The 26,840-nt window shown below is 45.1% G+C and overlaps 1 long non-coding RNA gene and 2 pseudogenes across 1 annotated transcript; 1 reads left to right on the top strand and 2 right to left on the bottom strand.

The window, feature by feature from the left end:
- On the bottom strand, nt 1–2,628 carry LOC140711914 (small ribosomal subunit protein eS4, X isoform-like; annotated as a pseudogene).
- A 360-nt stretch (nt 2,629–2,988) lies between these two features.
- LOC140711913 (uncharacterized) lies at nt 2,989–8,088 on the top strand. Its single transcript, XR_012093251.1, has 2 exons — nt 2,989–5,534; nt 7,834–8,088. It is a non-coding gene; the product is annotated as an uncharacterized lncRNA (long non-coding RNA).
- Nucleotides 8,089–8,863: 775 nt separating this feature from the next.
- LOC103233872 (uncharacterized) overlaps nt 8,864–26,840 on the bottom strand; it is a 22,900-nt pseudogene continuing 4,923 nt past the window's right edge.

Here is a 26,840-nt window from a genome sequence, read left to right as displayed (position 1 = left end):
AAGAAAGCTGAGGCAGGAGAATCACTCGAAGCTGGGAGCCGGAAGTTGCAGTGAGTTGAGATCTTGCCACTGCACTCCAGCCTGGGCAACAGAGACTCCGTCTCAAACAAACAAACAAACAAAAACAAAAACAAAACAAATAAAAAATAAAAAGCTCTGTAGGACAGCAGGGGGATGGGGTTTTCAAAGAAGGTACACTCGAAATGGCTAAAAATAAGCTCGTTCAGGCTATGTTTCAAACAAGTGTGTTAAAATTGCAGTTGGGCAGGGATTGGCTATTGTGAATACTAGTGAGATAAACATTGGTGTACAAATATTTCTTTGGGCACCTGCTCTCAACACTTTTGGATATATATGCCAAAGTGGAATGTCTGGATCATATGGTAATTCTGTTTCTTTTTTTGTTTGTTTGTTTGTTTGAGATAGGGTCTCACTCTGTTGTCTAGGCTGGAATGCAGTGACATGATCATGGATCACTGCAGTCCTTAACCTACTGAACTCAGGTAATCCTCCCACCTTAGCCTCTCAAGTAGCAGAGATTACAAGTGCATGCCACCATCATGCTTGGCTGAATTAAAAAAATTTTTTTTTTTTTTTTTTTTTTTTTTTTGAGACGGAGTCTTGCTCTGTCGCCCGGGCTGGAGTGCAGTGGCCGGATCTCAGCTCACTGCAAGCTCCGCCTCCCAGGTTTACGCCATTCTCCTGCCTCAGCCTCCCGAGTAGCGAGGACTACAGGCGCCCGCCACCTCGCCCAGCTAGTTTTTTGTGTTTTTAGTAGAGACGGGGTTTCACCGTGTTAGCCAGGATGGTCTCGATCTCCTGACCTCGTGATCCACCCGTCTCGGCCTCCCAAAGTGCTGGGATTACAGGCTTGAGCCACCGCGCCCGGCCTAAAAAATTTTTTTGTAAAGATGAAATCTCACCATATGCCCAAGCTGGTCTTGAACTCCTACTCTCAAGGAATCCCCTGCCCTGAGCCTCCCAAAGTGCTGGGATTACAGGTGTGAGACATCACATCCAGCATGGTTTTGGTTTTCACTTTCATGATGTTTAGTGACGTTGAGCATCTTTTCGTGAGCATCATTTCCTGTGTTTATTGGCCATCTGTGTATCTTCTTTGGTGATACTATGTAAGTCCTTTTTCTGTATTTGAATTGGGTTTTGTTGTTGTTACTCTTGGGTTCTAGAAATTTTAAAAAGAAACTCTGAATATTTGTCCCCAGTCAGATACAGGACTTGCAAATATTTTCTCCCATTTTTAGATTGTCTTTCCACTCTCTTGTTATTATGCTTTGAAGCACAAAATTTGTATTGATTAGGTTTAACTCATAATTTTTCTTGTGTTGCCTGTATGGTTGATGACATAACTAAGAAGTCATTTCCAATTCCAATATCATGAAGCTTTCTCACCTATGTTTCCTTCTAATAGTTTTCCAGCTCTAGCTCTTACACTACACTTAGGTTTTTGATCCATTTTTTAAAAATCATGCCACATTATTATTAAGACAGAGGCTTGCTCTGTTGCCCAGGCTGGAGTGCAGTGGCACGATCTCAGCTCGCTGCAACCTCTGCCTTCCAGGTTCAAGTGATTCTCCTGCCTCAGCCTCCTGAGTAGCTGGGATTACAGGTGCACGCCACCATGCCCGGCTACTTTTTGTATTTCTTTTTAGTAAAGACAGGGCTTCACTATGTTGGTCAGGCTGGTCTCGAACACCTGACCTCGTGATCCACCCACCTCGGCCTCCCAAAGTGCTAGGATTACAGGAGTGAGCCACTGTGCCCAGCCATGCCACATTATTTTAAATTACATATGAAGATCTAAAATGTCACTCGGGGACCATTTCATCCACTCAAGACTGTTTGGCCACCAGTCTTTTGTCTATCTCTTCTGCAATGGTGAGGCGGATACCCTTTCCTTGGGGAAGAGAAATCCGTGGTCTGTTGCCCTTGCCAGTGACAAAAATGTTGGAAAGTAGAGTGGCAAAGCTGTTGCCATTGGCATCTTTCACGTGAACCACATTGAAAGATCGAGGGTGCTACTCTGTTGTTGATCATGCCCATTCTTCCCAGGTTACCACTTCCAGTCACCATACACAGGTTACCAGTGTCAATCTTGATGAAATCAGTAATCTTGCCAGTCTCCAAATCAATCTGAATGGTATCATTCACCTTGATACAGGGATCAGGGTAGCAGATGGCGTGAGCATCATGAGTCAGCAGATGAGGGATTCCTTTTGTGCCCACAAAGATTCTTCTCAGTTTGCACAACTTGTACTTAACTTCCTCAGGTGTAGTACATTGTACAGCAAAGTGACCCTTGGTGTCACAGGTCAGATGGAAATTCTCTCCCATCTTGTCAATGTTGATAACATCCATGAATCCAGCGGGGTATATCAGTTCGGACCTTGCCATCGATCTTAACGAATGGCTGCATGAAAATCTTCTTTACTTCATCTCCTGTCAGGGCATACTTGTCTGTTCCTTAGGAAAATGATGAGGGGGAGACACTTTCTCAACTTGTGGGGACTGGTGGATGGATGAGGAGCAAACACACTGGTCAATTTATGCAACATTCAATGCTTTGGAGCTGCTACCCCCCTTCAGATGCTTCTTGGGACCACAAGCCATGGCTGCATTAGGCAAGGAAAGCGCTCTTTTTTTTTTTTTTTTTGAGACAGAGTCTTGCTCTGTCGCCCAGGCTGGAGTGCAGTGGCCGGATCTCAGCTTACTGCAAGCTCCACCTCCCGGGTTCATGCCATTCTCCTGCCTCAGCCTCCCGAGTAGCTGGGACTACAGGCGCCTGCCACCTCGCCCGGCTAGTTTTTTTGTAGTTTTTTTTTAGTAGAGACGGGGTTTCACCGTGTTAGCCAGGATGGTCTCGATCTCCTGACCTCGTGATCCGCCCGTCTCGGCCTCCCAAAGTGCTGGGATTACAGGCTTGAGCCACCGCGCCTGGCCAAGGAAAGCGCTCTTGATCCTTTTTTTTTTTTTTTTTTTTTTTTTTTTTTTTTGAGACGAAGTTTTGCTCTTATTGCCCAGGTTGGAGTGCAAGGCGCTATCTCAGCTCACTGCAACCTCCGCCTGCCTGGTTCAAGCAATTCTCCTGCCTCAGCCGCAAAAGTAGCTGAGATTACAGGTGCCCTCCACCACACCCGGTTAATTTTTGTATTTTTAGTAGAGGCGGGGTTTCACCATATTGGCCAGGCTGGTCTTGAACTCCTCACCTTGTGATTCACCTGCCTCGGCGTCTCAAAGTGCTGGGATTACAGGCGTGGACCACCGTGCCTGGCCTTGATCCATTTGAAGTTCATTTTATATATGGTATAAGGTTAGGGTCTAACTCCCTTCTTATGCATGTCTATATCCAGTTTTTCTGCTAACACTTCTCCCCCACCTCCCACCACAAGATTTATTGATCCATCATTGACAAATAAAAACTGTATAAAGTGTGCAATGTGATGTTTTGTATAAACATTGTGAAATGATTACCACTATCATACTAATTTATGCATCCATCACTTCACAGTTACCTTTTTTACTGTGTTGAGAACACTTAAAAACTACTTTCTTAGCAAATTCCAAGTATATGACACAGGTTTTTTTTTTTTTTTTAAAAGTCGGAGTCTTACTCTGTCACCAGGGTGGAGTTCAATGGCCTGATCTCGGTTTACTGCAACCTCTGCCTCCCAGATTCAAGAGATTCTCCTGCCAGGCAGCCTCCTGAGTAGCTGAGATTACAGGTGCACACCACCACACTGGGCTAATTTTTTGTATTTTCAGTAGAGGCGGGCTTTCACCATGTTGGCCACGATGGTCTTGATCTCGATTCCCCCCACCTCAGCCTCCCAAAGTGCTGGGATTATAGGCGTGAGACACCGCCCGGCTGGACAATACAGTATTGTTAACTAAAATCTCCATGCTGTATATTTAAATCCCTGAATTTTTTCATCTTGTAATTGAAAGTTTATACCCTTTGCCTAACGTCTCCCCAGTCTCTCCTCATTCTCCCATTCCCTGGCAACCAAATTTTTTCTTTTTTTTTCAGATGGAGTCTCGTTCTGCACCCAGGCTGGAGTGCAGTGGCAGGATCTTGGCTCCCTGCAGCCTCCGCCTCCTGGGTACAAGGGATTTTTGTGCTTCAGCCTCCTGAGTAGCTGGGATTACAGGCGCCCACCACCATGCCTGGCTAATTTTTGTATTGTTAGAAGAGATGTAGTTTTACCATGTTGGCCAGGCTGTTCTCAAACTCCTGACCTCGTGATCCACCCACGTCAGCCTCCCAAAGTGCTGGGATTGCAGGCGTGAGCCACCGCCCCTGGCCAACATTCTCTTCTTTGCTTCTATGAGTCAAGGGCTTTGTGGTTATGTTAGAGCCCACATATATGTGAGATTATACAAGATTTCCTTCTTTTTTTTAGGCTAAATAATATTCACGTGTATATATCACATTTTCTTCATTCCTAAATGTCCAGGAATATTTAGGTTATTTCCATATCTTGTCTATTATATTCTAAGAAGTTTGCAATGAACGTGGGATTGCAGATATCTCTTCAAGATATTGACGTCATTTCCTTTGGAAATATACTCAGTAGTGGGATTACTGGATCATGATGGTATTGGTTTTTTTTTTCTTTTTTTAATTTAATTTTTATTCGGGGGTTTCACCAATGTTGCCCAGGCTGGTCTCGAACTCCTGACTTCAGGTTATCCGCCCGCCTCAGCCTCCCAAAGTGCTGGGATTACAGGCTTGAGCCACCGTGCCCGACCCATGATGGTATTGTTAACGGAAAGGAGTCTGGTCTCCTTTCCTATGCGCTGCTCCATTGAGTATACCTATGGTTATTTATTGATTATATGCTAAATGAGGGGTGGGGTGTCCAGAAGTTTTTCAGGAAAGGGGCAGAGATTTTCTGGAATCTAGTATCCTTCCCTTTTAGACTATCTAGGTAAACTTCCAAACATTGCTGTGACATTTGTACAAAGTCATGGAGTTGATGGGACTGTCTTTTAGCATGCTAGTGCATTATAATTAACCTATAATTAGCAGTGAGGATGACCAGAGGTCACATTTGTCAACATCTTGGATTTGATGGAACTTGACCAGGTTCTTTACCGCATCCTGTTTTACCAGCAAGGTCTTTATGACCTGTATCTTGTGCCAACCTCCTATCTCTTCCTGTGACTAAGAATGCCTAACCTCCTGGGAATGTAGCCCAGCAAGAAAATTAAAACTGCCCTTTCTCCATTGAAGGTTGTTGGCATCACTGTGAAAAGCCATTTGATTATATCTGTGAGGGTTTATTTCTGGGCTCTCTATGCTATAACAATGGTCTCTATGTCTAGTTATGCCTATACCACATTGTTTTGATTACTATAGCTTTGTAATACTATTTTTTCTGCTTTTTTCTTGAGACACGGTCTCACTCTGTTGCCCAGGTTGGAGTGCAATGGTGCGATCACAGCTCACTGCAGGGTCAACTTCCTGGGCTCAAGGGATCCCTCCTACCTCAGCTGCTGAGTAGCTGGGACTACAGGTATGCACCACCATGCCGAGCTATTTTTTATTTTTATTTTTTGTAGAGATGAAGTCTCCTTAAGTTGCCCAAGCTGGTCTCAAACTCCTGGACTCAAGCAGTTTTCCTGAGTCAGCCTCCCGAATTGTTGGGATTATAGGCTAGTAACTTTTGACATCACAAAGTGTGAATTCTCCAACAATCTTTTTTTTTTCTTTTTCTTTTTTTTTTTTGAGACTCTCGCTGTTGCCCAGACCAGAGGGCAATGGCATGATCTCGGCTCACCACCACAACCTCCACCTCCCAGGTTCAAATGATTCTCCTGCCTCAGCCTGCCGAGTAGCTGGGATTACAGAAGTCTGCCACTGTGCCCGGCTAATTTTTGTATTTTTAGTAGAGATGGGGTTTCGCCATATTGGCCAAGCTGGTCTCAAACTCCTGACCTCAAATGATCCACCTGCCTTGGCTTCACAGAGTGCTGCCATTACAGGCGTGAGCCACCTTGCCCTACCCAACAAACTTCTTTTTCTTTCTTTTTTTTTTTTTTTTTTTTGAGACGGAGTCTCGCTCTGTGGCCCAGGCTGGAGTGCAGTGGCGCAATCTCGGCTCACTGCAAGCTCCGCCTCCCGGGTTCACGCCATTCTCCTGCCTCAGCCTCCCGAGTAGCTGGGACTACAGGCGCCCGCCACTGCGCCCGGTTAATTTTTTTCTATTTTTTAGTAGAGACGGTGTTTCACCATGGTCTCGATCTCCTGACCTTGTGATCCGCCCGCCTCGGCCTCCCAAAGTGCTGGGATTACAGGCGTGAGCCACCGCGCCCGGCCAAACTTCTTTTTCAAGATTGCTTTCACTGTATGGACTCCAGTGAGATTCCATATGTGTGTGGTCTTTTGTAATCTAAACTTCCGCAGTGACTTAATATGACTTTTGCCACATTCTGCTAGGCACAGAGATGAAGCCTAGTACAATGTGAGATCTCTATGAACACTACACAAAGGTATGAGTATTGAGAAACAGGAATTATTGGGGGACAATTTGGAGGCTGTATACTACAGAGAAATTGGCAATACCTGAAAACACTACCTGTGCAATCTGGAAACTTCTTTTTTTAAAAATTTTGAGACAGTCTCCCTCTGTTGCCCAGGCTGGTGTGCAATGGCATGATCTCAACTCACTGCAACCTCCACTTCCTGGGTTCAAGCGACTCTTGTGCCTGTTTCCCTAGTAACTGGGACTACAGGAGCACACCACCACACCCGTTTTTTCTTTTTTTTTTTTTTTTTTAGACGGAGTCTCGCTTTGTCGCCCAGGCTGGAGTGCAGTGGCACGATCTTGGCTCACTGCAAGCTCCGCCTCCCGGGTTCACGCCATTCTCCTGCCTCACCCTCCAGAGTAGCTGGGACTACAGGCGCCCACCACCTCGCCCCGCTAATTTTTCATGCTTTTAGTAGAGATGGGGCTTCACTGTGTTAGCCAGGATGGTCTCGATCTCCTGACCTCGTGATCCACCCGCCTCGGCCTCCCAAAGTGCTGGGATTACAGGCGTGAGCCACCACGCCCGGCCTAATTTTTTTTAATTTTTAGTAAAGACATGGTTTGGCCATGTTGCCCAGCCTGGTCTCAAACTCCTGAGCTCACGCAATCCTCCCACCCCAAAGTGTTGGGATTACAAGCGTGAGCCACCATGCCCGACCTTTTTCTTTTTTGACAAAGTTTTGCTGTGTCCCCCAGGCTGGAATATGCAGTGGCACAATCTGGGCTACCTGCAGCATCCACCTGTCAGGTTCAAGCAATGCTCCCACCTCAACCTCCAGAGTAGCTGGGGACTACAGGCATGAGCCACAACACCCGGCTAATTTTTGCATATTTTTTAGAGATGAGTTCACCTTGTTACTCAGGCTGCTCTCAAACTAAGGAGCTCAAAGTGCTGGGGTTACAGGCACGGGCCACTATGCCTGGCCTTGCAATTCTGCTTTTTTTTTTTTTTCTTTTTTTTTTGAGATGGAGTTTCGCTCTTGTTGCCCAGGCTGGAGTGCAATGGCACGATCTTGGCTCACCTCAACCTCCGCTTCCCGGGTTCAAGGGATTCTCTTGCCTCAGCCTCCCAAGTAACTGGGAATACAGGCATGTGTCACCACGCCCTGCTAATTTTTTGTATTTTTAGTAGAGACGGGGTTTCACCATGTTGGCCATGCTGGTCTCAAACTCCTGACCTCAAGTAATCCACCTGCCTCAGCCTCCCAAGTACTGGGATTACAGGCATGAGTCACTGTGCCCAGCCACAATCCTACTTTTAAGAATTTTTTTTTTTTTAAACCAGGTCCAGGATTCACTCTAAACTTCTAAGAATCTGCCTTGAAGGTAAACCTTTAACAATTCAAAGAAGTTCAAGAGTATTAATTGCAGCACTGTTTGTGATTGCAATATGAATGCCTAAATGCTCTCAAGTATTAGAGTATCTGAATATATGGTACATCCACCAATGGACTATCATGCAGCCCTAGAAATGAATGAAGATCTCTATGAACTCACATGAAGTGATTTCCAAGATACATGGTTAAGTAAAAATACAAACTCCGTCTCAAAAAAAAAAAAAAAAAAAAAATGTGTTTTTAACTTCAGTTATTTAAAATTAAAAGAATTTGTAAGCCATTTGGTCTGTGTTATTCTGTTATGGTTGCCTGAGCTAACTGAGGCAGATTTTGGCACTGAAAAGTGAGGTACTGCCATTACAAACAAACAAAAAACTAAAAATGTGAAGCAGCTTTGAAATTGACAAATGAGTAGAGGCTATAAGAATTCTGATGTGCAAGCTAGAAATAATATTAGTAAGGGTGATTCTGGTAAGGTGTCACTGGGGAATGAGGAACATGCTATTGGAAAATGAAGAAAAGACAACCCTTCATATGAAGTGGTGAAGAACTTGGCAGAACTGAATTCTAGCATTTTGTGGAAAGTAGAGCTTGAGAGAGATAAAATTGGGTATTTATCACTAACATCTGTAATTAAAGTGTTAAAGGACACAGGAAGCTTCATTCTTCCTGACTGCTTACAGGAAAATGCAAAAGAGAAGACCTGAACTGCAGAAGAAATATAAAAGAAAACAGAACCAGAACTTGGAGATTTGGAAAATTCTCAGCCTATCCATACTGCAAAAATTACAAAACTTGTACTGAAGAGAATCCTGAATATGTGGCTGAACAATCATTTGATAAAGAGATCATCAGTGAGATTCATGGACTATATCAGCCATCTTAACAGAAGTGAGGAGAGAGACTGGATTATACTAGAAGAGACACTGCCACTTACACTGTGCCACCTAAAATGGACAGAGAAGACAGAACAGGTAAGGCTGTCACACTTCATAGATTTTATAAGAAGGAGACACAGAAATAATCACTGTGAAAGTGCACTGGCAGTTAAGGATGGTTTCATATCTGCCATGCTCTGCAGGATCTGTGGGAACAGAAGATACCCTTGGAGGAGCATCTTACTAACAGGGGCTGGGACCAATCTAGACGACTTATCTCATACAGAACTTGTTAATGCTATGATCTTAGGAATCTAATCACTAATGTGAGGCAGCCTGCAGTACTGACCTCACCATCCATGACCCTTCTTCATAGATGCCCAGACTCAGACATCTGTTGTATGAAATTGTAATCAGAACCTGTAGGTTTAATTTCAGACCCTCAGGATGGCATCCAAAGCCAATCCGTGAGCCATTACAACCTCTGCAAGGCATTTACGACAAATCTGATTATCTTTTTTTTTTTGTTCTTTTTTTTGAGGCGGAGTCTTGCTCTGTCGCCCAGGCTGGAGTGCAGTGGCCCGATCTCAGCTCGCTGCAAGCTCCGCCTCCCGGGTTTACGCCATTCTCCTGCCTCAGCCTCCCAAGTAGCTGGGACTACAGGCGCTCGCCACCGCGCCCGGCTAGTTTTTTGCATTTTTTAGTAGAGATGGGGTTTCACCAGGTTAGCCAGGATGGTCTCGATCTCCTGACCTCGTGATCCACCCGTCTCGGCCTCCCAAAGTGCTGGGATTACAGGCTTGAGCCACCGCGCCCGGCCTACAAATCTGATTATCTTTAGTGTCACTGCCAATAATTAAAGATGGCAACCTATGAGCTAAATGGTAACACTTATACCCTTACTTTCATAGGGTTTCTCCCCAGTGTGAATTCTCTCATGTCTACTTAAGTGTGAGGAAACAGCAAATGCTTTCCCACATTCTTTACACATGAAGGGTTTCTCTCCGGTATGAGTTTGCAGGTGAACATTAACGGGTGAGGAATACATAAATGCTTTACCACATATCTTGCATATAAAGGGCCTTTCTCCACTGTGAGTTTTCAAATGTTTACTACGATCAGAAGAAGTAACGAAGGTCTTCCCACATTCAACACATTCATAAGGCTTCTCTCCTGTGTGAATTCTTCTATGTTGAGTAAGCGTTGAAGATCTATTGAAGGCTTTCCCACATTCCTTACACTGATAGGGTTTCTCCCCAGTGTGATTTTGTATGTGTATAGCAAGGCCCGTGTACTGAGTAATGGCTTGGCCACATTCTGTACATTCATAGGGTTTTATTCCAGTGTGAGTTCTTATATGCTGAGTAAGGTGAGTTGATCTAGTGAAGGCTTTCCCACATTCCATACATTTGTGTGGTTTTATTCCAGTGTGAATCTGAATATGAACATTAAAGGATGAGGAATTTCTAAACGATCTTCCACATTCTTTTCATTCAAAGGGCTTCTCTCCTTTATGAGTTTTCACATGTGCAGAAAGTTGAGAAAAATTAGTGAAGGATTTCCCACAATTCTTAGTCTTTTTAGATTTCTTTCCAGTATGAACTGTTACAAACTGCTTTAGGTGTGAGGAAGGTGTGATGACTCTCCACATTCCTGAAATTCACAGTTTCTCTCCAATGTGGATTCTCATGTGATTATCAAGGCTCACAAAATACTTAAAGCCTTTTTTACATTCCTTACATTTGTATGGTTGTCTTGCATTGAGAATTCCAAGATATACAGCAAGACCTGGAGTTAGGGTGAAGACTTTTCCACACAGATTAAATTTGGAAAGTTCCTGTCCAATAGAGGCTTCCTTGTGCACACTGAAGACGTCTTTTTCATAACAATTACCCTCAGAAGTGTTCCCTCCACTCTGAGCTCTCATGTGTGTCTTAAGGCAAAACTGTTCACTGAAGACCTCTCCAGAATTCTCACAGTTTCCATCCACTGTAGTTTCTTGTCTGCTGAGGAGGGGATAAAGGATTTAAAATGTTTTCAGACATATTAAAAGATTTCACCCATCTGAACATGGAAACATTATTTTGGTGACAATTACCATTTTACTTTTTAATATTTAATGTTTTTTTCATTTCCTACCTTCTTGATTTCTTCCAGACTGAATGATGGATCTTTTGCTAGAATTTTATGCCACTGGCTCTAATTATTTAAAAAACAAAAACAAAAACAAACAAAACAAAAAAAACTGTCTTCTTTTAATTGTCGGGGGTGGTTTGAGACAGGTTCTCACTCTGTCATCCAGGCTGGGTACCATGGCACGATCACAGTCCACTGCGGTCTTAATCTCCCAGGCTCAAGCCATCATCCTGCCTCAGTGCTCCAAGGAGCTTGGACTACAGTTGCATGCCAACGCACCCCACTAATTTTTTATTTTTTGTAGAGACAGGGTCTCCCTGTTGCCTAGGCTGGTCTTGATCTCCTAGACTCAAGCAATTCTCCTGCCTCAGCTTCCCAAAGTGTTGGGATTACAGGCGTCAGTCACTGTACCCAACCAAATAGTGTAGATTTTACATTTTTAGTAGAGACGGAGTTTCACCATGTTGACCAGGCTGGTCTTAAACTCCTGACCTCAAATGATCCACACACCTCAACCTCCCATAGTATTGGGATTACAGGCAGGAGCCACAACATCCAGCCTCTTTTTAAAATCAGAGATGGGATCTTGTTATACTGCCTAGGCTGGTCTCGAACTACTGGGCTCAAATGATCCTCTCAGCTCAGCCTTCCAAGTAGCTGGGATTACAGAAGTAAGTCATAGCTCTGACGATGCTATTTCCTAGAATGGAATTCTCAATCTTTTCTGAGAGGAAACTAAGAAATATCACTCATGAATCTTACCATTTGTATCCCACTGAATATTGGATTCTTCAAAAAACCCTGCTGAAGTGATGACCCTTTGATTCTAGGTTGTATTTTCCATTCTGAAGTTAAGCAGAAAAAGAAATGTAAGGGTTTATAGAAGAAATGTTTAAAACGATGAGTCATTTGTATTTGTTTTCAAATTAAACACAGTAATAAGAGATAAGCCAGAGAACTTTGAGGATTTTGGCATGTCAAAAATTTGGCTATAAGGACGTGGGGTTTATTACACAACTGATGTGTTTAGATAGTTTACTACAAACTGCTTCTGTGAAAAATAAAACGATGGGGAACAGGAAGATAAGATTATCAGGAAAGGGAAAGTAGGAAATATCGGGATAAAGAATATGTATCAAAATGATAAACTTAAAAAAAAAAAGACAGAACAGGTAGTTTTGTTAGGTCATAGGAATGTTTGACTACATGGAAAATAAAAGTCAGAGATATCTGAAATTCTGAGAAAAATAGCTTAAATCTTCTGAGGTAAAGTGGATCTTTAAAAATCTTTTTTTATTTTTATTTTTATTGTATTGTATTTTATTTTTTTTTGAGATGGAGTCTCACTCTGTCGCACAAGCTGGAGTGCAGTAATGCAATCTCGGCTCACTGCACCCTCTGCCTCTCAGGTTCAAGTGATTCTACTGCCTCAGCCTCCCGAGCGGCTGGGACTACAGGGATGTGCCACCATACCCAGCTAATTTTCTGCATTTTTAGTAGAGAAGGGGATTCACTGTGTTAGCCAGGCTGGTCTTGATTTCTTGACCTCATGATCTGCCCACCTTGCCTTCCCAAAGTGCTGGGATTACAGGCGTGAGCCACCATGCCTGGCTTAGTCTTTATTTTTACAATTTTTTTTTTTTTTTTTTACAGACGAGGTCTCACAATATTGTCCATGACAATATCAAGCTCCCATGCTCAAGCACTTCTCTGACCTCAGCCTCCCAAGTATCTGGGACTACAGGTGCAGGCTACCATGCCAAGCAAAATTATGTTACTCTTACCTACAGAGGCCAGGTTCATGTAGTTCTCCAGCATCACATCTCTGTAGAGGTATTTCTCAGTTGTGTCCAGTAAAGCCCACTCCTCTGGGGTGAACTCCACAGCCACATCATCAAACGTCACTGAATCCTAAGTCATCACACACATGCTGGTTTGAGCCAATGAACACTTCCACCAATGCTCACTGGAGAATGATGAAAGGGAACCTTATACTCACTTATATGTGGTTCTGAGATCTCCCAAGATATACTCCAGGGTTTAATGTCTCAGGAACTCTTGTGTCTAAACAATCAAGGTGGACCTCCTACAGGCATATGCCTTGAACAGCACTTCAAAAAAATTTTTTTAAATCTTTTTTTGTTTGATCTATCTTTATTTTTTAAATATTTTCATTCTTAAATTTTAAATTCCTATTTTGATGAGAACAGTACTTCCTAAGCATGAATTTTTATCTATCTATCCAATATGTTTATTTATTTATACATAACGACAGGGTCCCACTGTGTCACGCAGGCACAATTGCTGCTTACTGCAGCTTCGATCTCCTGGGCTGAAGTGCTCCTCCCACCTCTGCCTCCTGAGTAGTTGGAATTGCAGGCATGAGCCATTGCACACTGCTTACACTTTATCTCAGCACAACCAGGTTAGGAGCTCTTCCTGTCCCATTGGTCTCTATGCAGCACACTCCTGAGCACACTGCATATATCTGATAAATGCTGATAAGTGAGTAACTTGATAAAAGGACACTTTCATCTGCTTTATCATCTGTCACCACACCCAGCAATGTAAAAAAGATGCAGCTGGCACCATCAAGGTCAAGCTTAAGTAGTAATTACTAAGCCACTGGGATGATTTTCAAGTTAATACTTTATGTACAGGAGACTTCATTCTCTGGGGAAATTCATCTGGGGACTCAGTCCTTGAGTAAGGCTTCATTTGCTCTAAGAAAACTCCGGAGATGAGTCTGTCTAGAAGGAAATGTGTCTATTGGACGTAAGTATGTCATTTTGTATAATGGTACATTGTCTGTTTACCTGATAAGAATTTGCCAGGTAGTCCTCCACCATCGTTCCTACCTTTGTCTTTTCTTCAAAAGGGCAGATTGGTTCCCTGGAAAAACACCTTAGTGGAAAAGTAAGAAGGCAATGAGAAGCCAGAGCTGCCCATCCTAACCACATTCTCATGCCTAGAAGTCATTCCATCCTAGCTTGAAATTCCCATATATTCCTGCACACTCGAGAAAACTACACACACACAACACTGCCACGAAATTCCATAGTAGTCCTGTGTCAGCTAGACCCAGAAAAGCAGATGTGGGCCGAGCTGCCTGTTGGGTAAAGGGTAATAGTTTCATTTTACAAGGAAACTTACACCCTGAAAAATGTGACTCTCTCTCTGCCCATAGTAGTAACACTCACGAAGCTTATGTAGCATTTCCGAAGGCGCACGAACCAGGGCTGAATTCTAAAACAGCATCCTAGCTGGGCACAGTGGCTCATGCCTGTAATCCCAACACTTTGGGAAGCCAACGTGGGCAAATCACTTGAGGTCAGGCATTCAAGACAAGCCTGGCCAACATGGCAAAACCCCATCTCTACTAAAAAAATAAAAATAAAAAAATAAAATAAAATTACAGGAGGCTGAGGTAGAGAATTGCTTGAACCAGGGAAGCAGAGGTTGCAGAGAGCTGAAGTCGTGCCACTGCACTACAGCCTGGGTAACACAGTGAGACTCCATTTAACTAACAAACAAACAAACAAACAATATTAGCCAGACCTGGTGACACGTGCTTGTGGTCCCATCTACGTGGGAGACTGAGGCAAGAGAATTGCTTCAACCCGAAAGGCAGAGGTTGCAGTGAGCTGATACTGCATCAATGCACTCCAACCTGTTTGACAGAGCAATATTCTGTCTCCAATAAATAAATAAATAAATAAAATAAGATAAATAAATGAATAAAATAAAACAAAATAGTATTCTACATCTCACTTCGATTCTTCCTAAAAGAACCACCAGTGGCCAGGTGTGGTGGCTCACACCTATAATCCCAACACTTTGGTAGGCCAAGACGGGCAAATCACGTGAGGTCAGGAGTTCAAGATTAGCCTGACCAACATTAAGAAATGCGTCTCTAATAAAAATACAAAATTAGCCTGTAATCTCAGCAACTAGGGAGGCTGAGGCAGGAGAATCGCTTGAACCCAGGAGGCAGAGGTTGCGTTGAGCTGAGATTGCGCCGTTGCACTCCAGCCTGGGCAACAAGAAACTCCGTCTCGAAAAAACAACAAAAGAAAAACCAGCGCCATGCCTGCTCAGGCCCAGCTCACTGGACTCTTACGTTGTGGAGTGTGACCTAAAGCAGAATCTCTGAAAAAGAGCATCAACAAGGACTTACCATGGGACATATCAATGACTGCCATGCTCTGAAGCTGATGGTGAGCTGTGCCTCAATGCTGTCTTTCTTGATGCCAGGCATGAGCCACTGTACCCAGCCAGGATGCTGTTTTAGAATTCAGCCCTGGTTCGTGTGCCTTCGGAAATGCTACATAAGCTTCATGAGTGTTACTACTATGGGCAGATAGAGAGTCACGTTTTTCAGGGTGTAAGTTTTCTTGTAAAATGAAACTATTACCCTTTACCCAACAGGCAGCTCGGCCCACATCTGCTTTTCTGGGTCTAGCTGACACAAGACTACTACCTTTGTCTTTTCTTCAAAAGGGCAGATTGGTTCCTGGAAAAAAACCCTAGTGGAAAAGTAAGTCACTACAGGGTAACTTACGAATCTAGGTCAATAGAGGCAATCTCCATTCCTCTTTGTATGGGTTATTTGAGGTCCTGTTCATATCAATCATCAAACAACAAGCATCAAACATCAGTCACTGAATATTATGCACGAGCTTTCTCTCTGCAGGTGACAGATGTGAAGGCCACCAAAAACTGTACTCAGTATCATCACTCAGTAATGATAGTATTAATAACAGCAACTGACATTTACTGAGGATTAGTGTGTCACAAGTGGCTCTAGTAGCTTTATATATACATGCTCAATTATCATAACCATCCTTCCCAATAGCTATCATTACCTCTATCTATCTATCTACCGAGACAGGGTCTCACTCTGTTGCCCAGGTTGAAGTGCAATGGCACTAACACAGCTCTCTGTAGCCTAGACCTCCCAGGCTCAAGTGATCCTCCCACCTCAGTCTCCTGAACAGGTGGGACCACAGGTGTGCATCACCGTGCCTTATTATCATTATATTATTATTAATGAGACACAGTCTCACTCTGTCACCCAGGCTGGAGTGCAATGGCACAATCTCAACTCATTGTAACCTCTGCCTCCCAGGTTCAAGCGATTATCAGGGCTCAGCCTCCTGAGTAGCTGGGATTAGAGGTATGCATCACGCCTGGCTAATTTTTGTATTTTTAGTAGAGACGGGGTTTCGCCCTATCAGCCAGGTTGGTCTCAAACTCCTGGCCTCAAGTGATTCTCCCACTTCAGCCCCCAAAGTGACAGGGAATACAGGTGCACACCACTGTGTTGGGAAAAGAAAGAGAGATCAGATTGTTACTGTGTCTATGTAGAAAAGGAAGACATAAGAAACTCCATTTTGATCTGTACCAAGAAAAATTGTTTCTTCTTTGAGATGCTGTTAACCTGTAACTTTAGTCCCAACCTTGTGCTCACAGAAACATGTGCTGTAATGAATCAAAGTTTAATGGATTTAGGGCTGTGCAGGATGTGCCTTGTTAACAATATGTTTGCAGTAAGTATGCTTGGTAAAAGTAATCGCCATTCTCCATTCTCTATTAAACAGGGGCACAATGTACTGAGGAGAGCCACAGGGACCTCTGCCCACAAAAGCCTGGGTATTGTCCAAGGTTTCCCCCTACTGAAACAGCCTGAGATATGGCCTCATGGGAAAAGAAAGACTTTACCATCCCCCAGCCCAACACCCATAAAGGGTCTGTGCTGAGGAGGAGTGAAAGAGGGAGGCCTCTTTGCAGTTAAGAGGAAGGCTTCTGTCTCCTGCTCCTCCCTGGGAATGGAATGTCTCGATGTAGAGCTTAGCATTCCCATTCATTCTATTCTGAGATAGGAGAAAACTGCCCTCTGGCTGGAGGTGAGATATGCTGGCAGTAATACTGCTCTGTTCCTCTTTGCTACACTGAGATGTTTGGGTAAAGAGAAACATAAATCGGCCAGGCGCGGTGGCTCAAGCCTGTAATCCCAGCATTTTGGGAGGCCGAGACGGGCGGATCACGAGGTCAAGAGATCGAGACCATCCTGGCTAACACGGTGAAACCCCGTCTCTACTAAAAAATACCAAAAAAACCTAGCCGGGCGAGGTGGCGGGCGCCTGTAGTCCCAGCTGCTCGGGAGGCTGAGGCAGGAGAATGGCATAAACCCGGGAGGCGGAGCTTGCAGTGAGCTGAGATCCGGCCACTGCACTCTAGCCTGGGCAACAGAGCGAGACTCCGTCTCAAAAAAAAAAAAAAAAAGAGAAACATAAATCTAGCCTATGTGCACATCCAGGCACAGTACCTTTCCTTGAACTTATTCATGATACAGATTCCTTTGCTCGCATGTTTCCCTGCTGATCTTCTCCCCACCTGTTGCGCTGCTACACTCCTCTTGCTAAGATAGTAAAAATAATAATCAATAAATACTGAGGGAACTCACAGGCCAGCGCCAGTGCGGGTCCTCTGTATGCTGAGTGCCAGTCCCCTGGGCCCACTGTTCTTTCTCTATACTTTGTCTCTGTGTCTTATTTCTTTTCTCAGTCTCTCATCCCACCGGATGAGAAATATCCACAGGTGTGGAGGGGCTGGCCCCCTTCACCACTGGGTCTAATTTTTTGTATTTTTAGTAGAGACACGGTTTCACCAGGTTGCCCAGGCTGGTCTCAAACTCCTGGGCTCAAACAATCCTCCTGCCTTGGCCTCCCAAAGTGCTGGGATAAGAAGCATGAGCCACCATGCCTGGCTCATTACTGAAAAAATCCTACATTCAAATAACCCTAATAATTAGTCTGATATTTGTCCTTGGAGCCTGATCTCCTGTGGATGCTGTTACTCCCCACAATATGACCAGAAGGCAGTTCAGACCTGCACAGAACAATTCAGTAGCCACCAGCCACGTGTGTTATTGTTAACTTCATTATGTACCTAAGATGACTGAAGCTGCAGGCGGGCAGATCACCTGCGGTAAGGAGTTCGAGACCAGCCTGACAAACATGACAAAACACCGTCTCTATGGTAAAACCCTGTTTCACCATGTTGGCGAGGCTGGTCTCGAACCCCTGACCTCAGGTGATCCACCTGCCTCGGCTTCCCAAAGTGTTGAGATTACAGGCGTCAGCCAGCGCGTCTGGCCTGCCTTTCTTAAGTAGAAAGGCTTGTAGCTGGTAACAACTAGAAAACAAATAACGTCCAAGAAAATAAAAATAAAAAAACTAAAGGCTTACAGTCTACACGTGTTCATATTTACACACAGAAATAGGCACACCTTCAACAACTATGTTTTTTCCATCCAAATGTAATGTGTCAAAAATAAGTAAAGGACACCAAGACAATGCCAGATTCTCAGATGAGACATTTTTTAGCAAATAAACGGAAGTCAGAGTCCTCTTGAAACCAGTTTAATGCTGGTGCTCACCAGGAACACGCCTGACGCGGGAGGATGCGGGGCCAGAGCCAACCTCACTAGAATGGCAGACATCCTTTTCCTTTCGGAAAGAAAAACATTCAGAAAGGCTGCTTTCCAAGCTTTTGAAGAGGGGAGCACAGCGAATGAAAGCACCCCAGAAAACACCGCGCGGACTAGCGACAAACACTTCCCCACGCGGCACCTGAGGTGGACTCACTGAGCCTGGGCCCTCAGGGAACTGGCCGCGCGGGAGGACCGACAACCCCTGGAGAAGCTAGTGAAACAAGCAGGATCCGAGAGGCTCCTGGGGGACCGCGCCCAATCCTTCCTTTGCCGCATCCCCCACCCACACCCCCTCTATCTCCTGGACCCCCAAGCAGGCGGAACTCACCACAGCAGGGGTGGACTCCACCAGGATAAACGCGAAACAACACTGACCAAAGTTAGCCAGCGCGGGAAAAGATGGTGGCAGCGCGCTGACATCACTTCCGCTAGGAGCCTCGGGAGGGGCGCAGCTTCCGGGATCCAGTTTCAGCCAGGTAGAACCAGGTTGTTAGAAATGGTTGTTCCCCAGTGCCTTAAAGAAATAGCACTTGAACATAAACTTAATTTCCTCAGCAAGCCCATTTTACTTTTGGCAGAACAGGTACACTCGCCAGCAGTTTTGCCACTAGAGTACACTAAACAAAGGAAACAGGGTCATTTATAACCTGAGTCGTCCACCTTGCTGCAGTGTCTGGTTTCCACTGGCTGTAACGGAACATCACATTCTGTATTTGTCCCCACTGGCTACCAAGTTAGAATTTTTGTTGTTGTTGTTGTTTTTGTTTTAGAAACGGAGTCTTGCTCTGTCGCCCAGGCTGGAGTGCAGTGGGGCAATCTTGGCTCACTGCAAGCTCCGCCTCCCGGGTTCACACCATTCTCCTGCCTCAGCCTCCTGTGTAGCTGGGACTACAGGCGCCCGCCACTGCACCCAGCTAATTTTTTGTATTTTTAGTAGAGACGGGGTTTCACCGTGTTAACCAGGATGGTCTTGATCTCCTGACCTCGTGATCCGCCCGTCTTGGTCTCCCAAAGTGCAGGGATTACAGGCTTGAGCCACCGCGCCTGGCCTTTTTTTTTTGTTGTTTTTGAAACACAGTTTCCTTCTGCCACCCAGGCTGGAATACAGAGGCGCAATCTCAGCTCACTGCAAGCTCCACCTCCCGAGTTCATGTGATTCTGCCCTCTCAGCTGGTGAGATTACAGGTGCCAGTTTTATTTATTTATTTATTTTATAGTAGAGATGGCATTTTGCCATGTTGGCCAGGCTGGTCTCGAACTCCTGGCTTCAAGTGAGCCACCTGCCTCGGCCTTCCAAAGTGCTGGGATTACAGGTGAGAGCCACTGTGCCCGGCCCAAATGACTTTTTTTAAAAATTTTCTTGGTTGAAATACAAATATTGTGGTTTTAGTAGACCAGTATCCTTTATCTTTAGAAAATGCATTACCAACTACTTGAAAGTCAAGTATCAATTTCCTGCAATTTTCAACTTACTCTCAAATAGTTTGCCATAAAAGGTATTTTAGTTTTCTAGGGAGAGGGCGAATGGTAAATTTGATTCTTAATACTAGTGCAACAAAGCCTCCATCCTTTCCTCCTAGGTGCCTGTTTTGTCTTTTTGTTTAAGAGGCGAGGTCTTGCTCTGTAGCCCAGGCTGGAGTACAATGGTGCGATCATAGCTCACTTTAGTCTTGAACTCTCTGTCTCAAGTGATCCTCCTGCCTCAGCCTTCCGAGCAGCTGGCATACACCACCACGTCTAGCTGGTTTTTATTTTTATTTTTGTAAGGATGGGGTCTCGCTATTGTTGCCCGGGTTGGTCTCGTATCCCCAGGTGGGCCACTGGTTTGTTTGTTTGCCTGGGGTTTTGTGTGTGTTGTGTTTTTGTTTGTTTTGTTTTTTTGAGACAGAGTCTCGCTCTGTCGCCCAGGCTGGAGTGCAGTGGCACGATCTTGGCTCACTGTAACTTTCTCCTCCTCAGTTCAAGCGATTCTCCTGCCTCAGCCTCCCCAGTAACTGGGATTACAGACGTGCACCACCACGTCCAGCTAATTTTTCTGTATTTTTAGTAGCGATGAGGTTTTGCCATGTTGGCCAGGCTTGTCTCAAACTCCTGACCTCAGGTGATTTGCCCACTTAGGTCTCCCTAAGTTCTGGGATTACAGGCGTGAGCCACCGCGCCTGGCCGGCCCCTGTTTTTAAAGTCTGTGGGGAGGTCCAGGCTTATGAAGTTGCAGATCAAAAATAGCTTAGCATTCTTATTTTTCTTTAGTAGAAAGACCTGTTTGTGGTCTACGTAATTTTACATTTCCGTAGAGAAATAAGCACTCCCTAGACACCTATTAAAGTGTCTTTATAGGCCGGGCATGGTGGCTCAAGCCTGTAATCCCAGCACTTTGGGAGGCCGAGATGGGCGGATCACGAGGTCAGGAGATCGAGACTATCCTGGCTAACACGTTGAAACCCCGTCTCTACTAAAAAAAATACAAAAAACTAGCCAGGCGACATGGCAGGCGCCTGTAGTCCCAGCTACTCGGGAGGCTGAGGCAGGAGAATGGTGTGAATCCCGGAGGCAGAGCTTGCAGTGAGCTGAGATCCGGCCACTGCACTCCAGCCTGGGCGACAGAGCCAGACACCGTCTCAAAAAAAAAAAAAAAAAGTGTCTTTATAACAGAATATAAGGCGTAGAAAGTACGTTTATGACGCATAAACAAAGGAACATTGTCAGGTGAAACATTCGTTCGCATAACAAGATGCCCCTTTGAACCATCCCTCACCCAATGCTCACCGGAATGTGTGGGAATCGTAGGGTCTGTAAGGCGGGACAATGCTGGCGGACGAGTTAACGTGGCTCAAGCGGAGGAAATTCTCTTCCTCACAGAAAAAATGCACAATGGTCTTTTTGGAGGCTTTTGAAGGGAGCACCATGGGTGAGCGCTGCAATTATTGACTCTGACCTTCGCGAGGACTGACAGCTCAAGTGGTCTCGCAGACCTACCTGAGGCGAGCAGAGCAGGTCAAGCCTCTCTAAGAAGGCCCCTCGGCAGCCTCGGATAAACTTGAACTCTCATCACCTGTTCCACTACCAGTCCACTTACTCTACCACCCCTCCGGGATACCTCAGGCCCCCACCCTTTCCTACACATCAAGTTCAAGGATTTGCCCCACCCAAGACTGTCAGATTGACTTTACCCATATGTCCCAAGTCAAAACACTAAGATACCTTTTGGTCTGGGTAGATACATTCACTGGATGCATAGAGGCCTTTCCCACAAGATCTGAAAAGGCCACCATGGTCATTTCTTCCCTTCTGTCAGATGTAATTCCTCCCTTTGGCCTTTCCACCTCTATACAGTCCGATAATGGACTGGCCTTCATTAGTCAGGTTACTCAAGCAGTCTCCCAGGCCCTTGGCATCCAGTGGAACCTTCATGCCCCTACCATCCTCAATCTTCGGGAAAGGTAGAAAGAACTAATGATCTTTTAAAAACATACCTCACCAAGCTCAGCCTTCAACTTAAAAAAGACTGGACAGTACTTTTACCTTTTGCCCTCCTTAGAATTAGAGCCTGTCCTCGAGAAGCTACAGGGTATAGTCCATTTGACTATACAGACGTACCTTCTTGTTGGGCCGCTGCCTCATGCCAGACACCCACCCTCTAGGTGACTATCTTCCAATCATCCAGCAGGCCAGACAGGAAATTTGCCAGGCTGCTAATCTTCTCTTGCCTACTCCAGATTCCCAGCCATATGACGACACCCTAGCTGGATGATCAGTTCTTGTTAAGAATCTGACCCCTCAAACTCCATAACCCTGATGGACTGGACCCTACTTAGTCATCTATAGTACCCCAACTCCTGTCCGCCTGCAGGACCCTCCCCATTGGGTTCACCATTCCAGAATAAATCTGTGTCTGTCAGCCAACCAGCCTGATCTCTCCTCTTCCTCCTGAAAGTCACAAGTACTCGCCCCTACTTCCCTTAAACTCACTCACAGTAGAACAGTAATAACCCTTATGAGCCTAATACATCCCTTCATTCTATTAGGTCTATTCCTCCTTACCCTACCTTTTGCAACAGGGCTTTACAAAGTTACCCCCACTACTTGGACTAAGCCCCAAAAACTTGTCATCCCTACTGTCTTCTGTCTAATCATACACGTATTCACCATTCTCAACTACTCGTAAATGCCCTGCCCTTGTTTGCTGCCAGTTTACAATTTTCCTCCAAATCATCATAACTGGTATCTCCTGGTTTTACCTCAAATCGCCACCCTTAACTCTATCTTGGAGTGAATAGAAGATCTTCATTGGTAAGATACACTCCAATTCTTCTATCATGATGAAGTCCTTTTTTTTTTTTTTTTTTTTTTAACTTTTCTACTCACTCTTTTTTTTTTTTTTTTTTTTTTTTTTGAGACAGAGTCTGGCTCTGTCGCCCAGGCTGGAGTGCAGTGGCCGGATCTCAGCTCACTGCAAGCTCCGCCTCCCGGGTTTACGCCATTCTCCTGCCTCAGCCTCCCGAGTAACTGGGACTACAGGCGCCCGCCACCTCGCCCGGCTAGGTTTTTGTATTTTTTAGTAGAGACGGGGTTTCGCTGTGTTAGCCAGGATGGTCTCGATCTCCTGACCTCGTGATCCGCCCGTCTCGGCCTCCCAAAGTGCTGGGATTACAGGCTTGAGCCACCGCGCCCGGCCTTTTTTTTTTTTTTTTTTTTTTTTTTTGAGACAAAGTCTCACTCTTGTCCCACAGGCTGGAGTGCAATGGCATGATCTTGGCTCACTGCAACCTCTGCCTCCCGGGTTTAAGCGATTCTCCTGCCTCAGCCTCCCAAGTAGCTGGGATTACAGGCGCCTGCCAGCACGCCTGGCTTATTTTTGTATTTTTAGTAGAGACAGGGTTTCACCATGTTGGCCAGGTGGGTCTTGAACTCCTGACCTCAGGTGATCCACCCGCCTCAGCCTCCCAAAGTGCTGGGATTACAAGCGTGAGCCACCGCACCTGGCTACTCACTCTTATCCTTGCCCCCATTCTCCAGTCACTCTCTACCTCCCCCTAGTTACCTCCAGCATGGTATCAATCTCACCCACTCTCTCCTCACTGCCTCCAATCCTTCTCTAGCAAAGAATTGTTACCTAAGCGTTTCCTTTTCTTCCTGCTCTTACACAGCTGTCCCCACTCTACAGGCTGACTGAGCTACCTCTCCTCTCTCCCTGCACCTCCGAACCTCCTTTAATAGCCCTCATCTTTACCCGCCTGAGGAACTTCTTTACTTTCTAGACAGATTTGGTGAGAACTCCCCAGAGATTTCGCACCAAAAAGCTGCCACACTTCTCTGCATCAACTTACGGCACCTTTCTCCTTATGTCAATTCCGCCCCCGTCCCCCATATTTGGACCCCTAACCACACAAACAACTATCCCTGTTGTGGCTCCTTTATGCTTCTCCCGACAACAGCCTACTGGAATCCCTTTAGGAAACTTTCCATCGTCCAAATATTCCTTTACTCTTTGTCTCCAGAACCAAGCCACACACATTACCAAACAGATGGGAGCATTCCAAGGTCACATTACTGATAAGCCCTCTATCATTATTGACAAACTAAAAAACATTGGCAGTCACTATTGTTTAGGAAGACACCTACCCTGCATCTCACTCCATCCTTGGCTACCCTTCCCCTGCTCATTTGACTCTTCTCCTGACCCTTCCTCTTGCTTGCTTATACCCAGCCCCATGAATAGTAGTGAAAGGCTACTCATAGATACTACACGCTTTCTTATACACCATGAGAACCGAACGTCTCCCTCTACGCAGCTGCACCATCCATCCCCATTACAACCTCTAACAGCGGCTGCCCTTGCTGGAGCTCTAGGATTTTGGGTGCAGGACTCCTCTTTCAGTACACCCTCTCACCTTTTCACTTTACATTTCCAGTTATGCCTGACACAAGGTCTCTTTTCTGTGCTTCTTCCACCTACATGTGCCTACCTGCCAACTGGACGGGCACATGTACTCTAGTCTTCCTTACCCCCAAAATCCAGTTTGCAGATGGGAACGAACAACTGCCTGTCCCCCTCATGACACCAACACGACAAAAAAGAGTCATCCCACTAATCCCTTCACTTGTGGGTCTAGGACTTTCTGCCTCCACTATTGCACTTGGAACTGGACTAGCAGGCATCTCAACCTCTGTCACAACATTCTGCAGCCTCTCTAATGACTTCTCTGCTAGCATTACAGATATATCACAAACTTTATCTGTCCTCCAAGCCCAGGTTGACACTTGAGTTGCAGGTGTCCTCCAGAACCGCCAAGGCCTCGATTTACTCACTGTTAAAAAAGGACGACTCTGTATATTTCTTTTTTTTTCTTTTCTTTTTTTTTTTTTTTTGAGACAGAGTCTCGCCCTGTCGCCCAGGCTGGAGTGCAGTGGCCAGATCTCAGCTCACTGCAAGCTCCGCCTCCCGGGTTTACGCCATTCTCCTGCCTCAGCCTCCCAAGTAGCTAGGACTACAGGCGCCTGCCACCTCGCCCGGCTAGTTTTTTGTATTTTTTTTAGTAGAGATGGAGTTTCACTGTGTTAGCCAGGATGGTCTCGATCTCCTGACCTCGTGATCCGCCCGCCTCGGCCTCCCAAATTGCTGGAATTACAGGCTTGAGCCACGGCGCCCGGCCTGTATATTTCTTAATGAAGAGTGTTGTTTTTACTTCAATCAATCTGGCCTAGTATATGATAACATAAAAAAACTCAAACACAGAGCTAAAAAACTTGCTAGTCAGGCAACTAATTACGCTGGACCCTCCTGGCCACTCTCTAACTGGGTATCCTGGCTTATTCCAATCGTTAGTCCTCTAATGCCTGTCTTCCTCCTTCTCTTATTCAGGCCTTGGGTCTTCTGATTAATCTCTCAATTCCTACAAAACTGCATCCAGGCTATCACAAATCACTCTATACAACAAATGCTGCTTTTAACAACCCCAAAATCTTACTTCAGTCTAATCTCTCCCACTGTAGGTTCCCACACCACCCCTAATCCCGCTCAAAGCAGCCCTGAGGAACATCGCCCATCAGCCCTCCATACTGCCCCCAAAATTTTCACCCCAAGTTTTCATTATTCTCGTTTTATTTCTTATTAAGAAAATAATAATAATGTTTTTAAAAGACCATTAGTTCTTCCTTAAAGAAGGTAAAGTCCTTTAGGGAAGGTAAGGTCCTCTAAGCTGGCTGCACCATGGTCAAACCATGGTGACATTCCCCAACCTTGAGATAATGTACTTTGTGATATTCCCTGTCCTTGTAAATGTGCTTTGTAACATTCCTCCCCACCCTTGTGAATGTACTTTGCAACACCCTCCCTGCTCTTGTGAATGTACTTTGTAACGTTCCTCCCAGCCTTTGTGACAATACACCCTCCCTGCCCTTGTGAATGTACTTTGTAACATCCTCCCTACCCTTGAGAATGTACTTCATAACCTGCACCCTTGCCCACAAAAAAAACTGCCCCTAACTCCACCGCCTACCCCAAACCTATAAGAACCAATGATAATCCCATCACCCTTCACGGACCCCTTTCTTGGACTCAGCCCACTTGCACCCAAGTGAATAAACAGCCTTGCTCACACTAAGCCTGCTCAGGTGGTCTCTTATATGGACACACGTAACATTACTGTAAAATGTGATCTTGTGGGGTGCAGTGGCTCATGCCTGTAATCTCAGCACTTTGGAGGCCGAGGCAGGAGGATCACCTCCCAAAGTGCTGGGATTACATGCATGAGTCACCATGACCAGCCAGGTATTTCTTTACAGCAATTCAAGAACAGACTAAAACACATGACTATTTCCAGGTTATTTTGTACCAACAGTCTAGTTGTCTGTGTACAATGCAACGATATCTTAATTACTATAGTTTTAATCTTGATATTCATTAGGGCAAGTTCTTCCACCTTTTTTATCAGCTGGGTTTTGATTATCTTTGTCTATTGTTCTTCCATATACCTTTTAGAAACAGTATTTCAAGGGCAGGCGTGGTGGCTCACGTCTGTAATCCCAGCAATTTGGGAGACCAAGGTGGGTGGATCACCTGAAGTCAGGAGTTGAGCCTGGCCAACATGACGAAACCTCGTCTCTACAAAAAAAAATACAAAACCTTAGCTGGGTGTGGTGGTGCATGCCTGTGATCCCAGCTACTTGGGAGGCTGAGGCAGGAGAATCACTTGAACCTGGGAGGTGGAGGTTGCAGTGAGTGGAGATTGTGCCACTGAGTTCCAGGCAACAAATTAAGACTCCGTCCCCCACCCCCAAAAAAACTATTATTGCTTTTTTCAGTAATTTCCCATTTGTTTTTTCTATTCTCTCATTCTAGAATGCCTTGTAGCTGGATATTGAAACTTTTTGCTTATCTCATACGTTATTTAATTTACATCCTTTCCAGCACTTCTCTTTTTTTTTTTTTTTTTTTTTTTTTTTT

This window comes from Chlorocebus sabaeus, chromosome 6, assembly GCF_047675955.1.
Source record: "Chlorocebus sabaeus isolate Y175 chromosome 6, mChlSab1.0.hap1, whole genome shotgun sequence".
Classification (NCBI taxonomy): domain Eukaryota; kingdom Metazoa; phylum Chordata; class Mammalia; order Primates; family Cercopithecidae; genus Chlorocebus; species Chlorocebus sabaeus.
The sequence above is the reverse complement of the archived record's forward strand: the minus strand, read 5'-3'. Positions and strand labels throughout refer to the sequence as shown.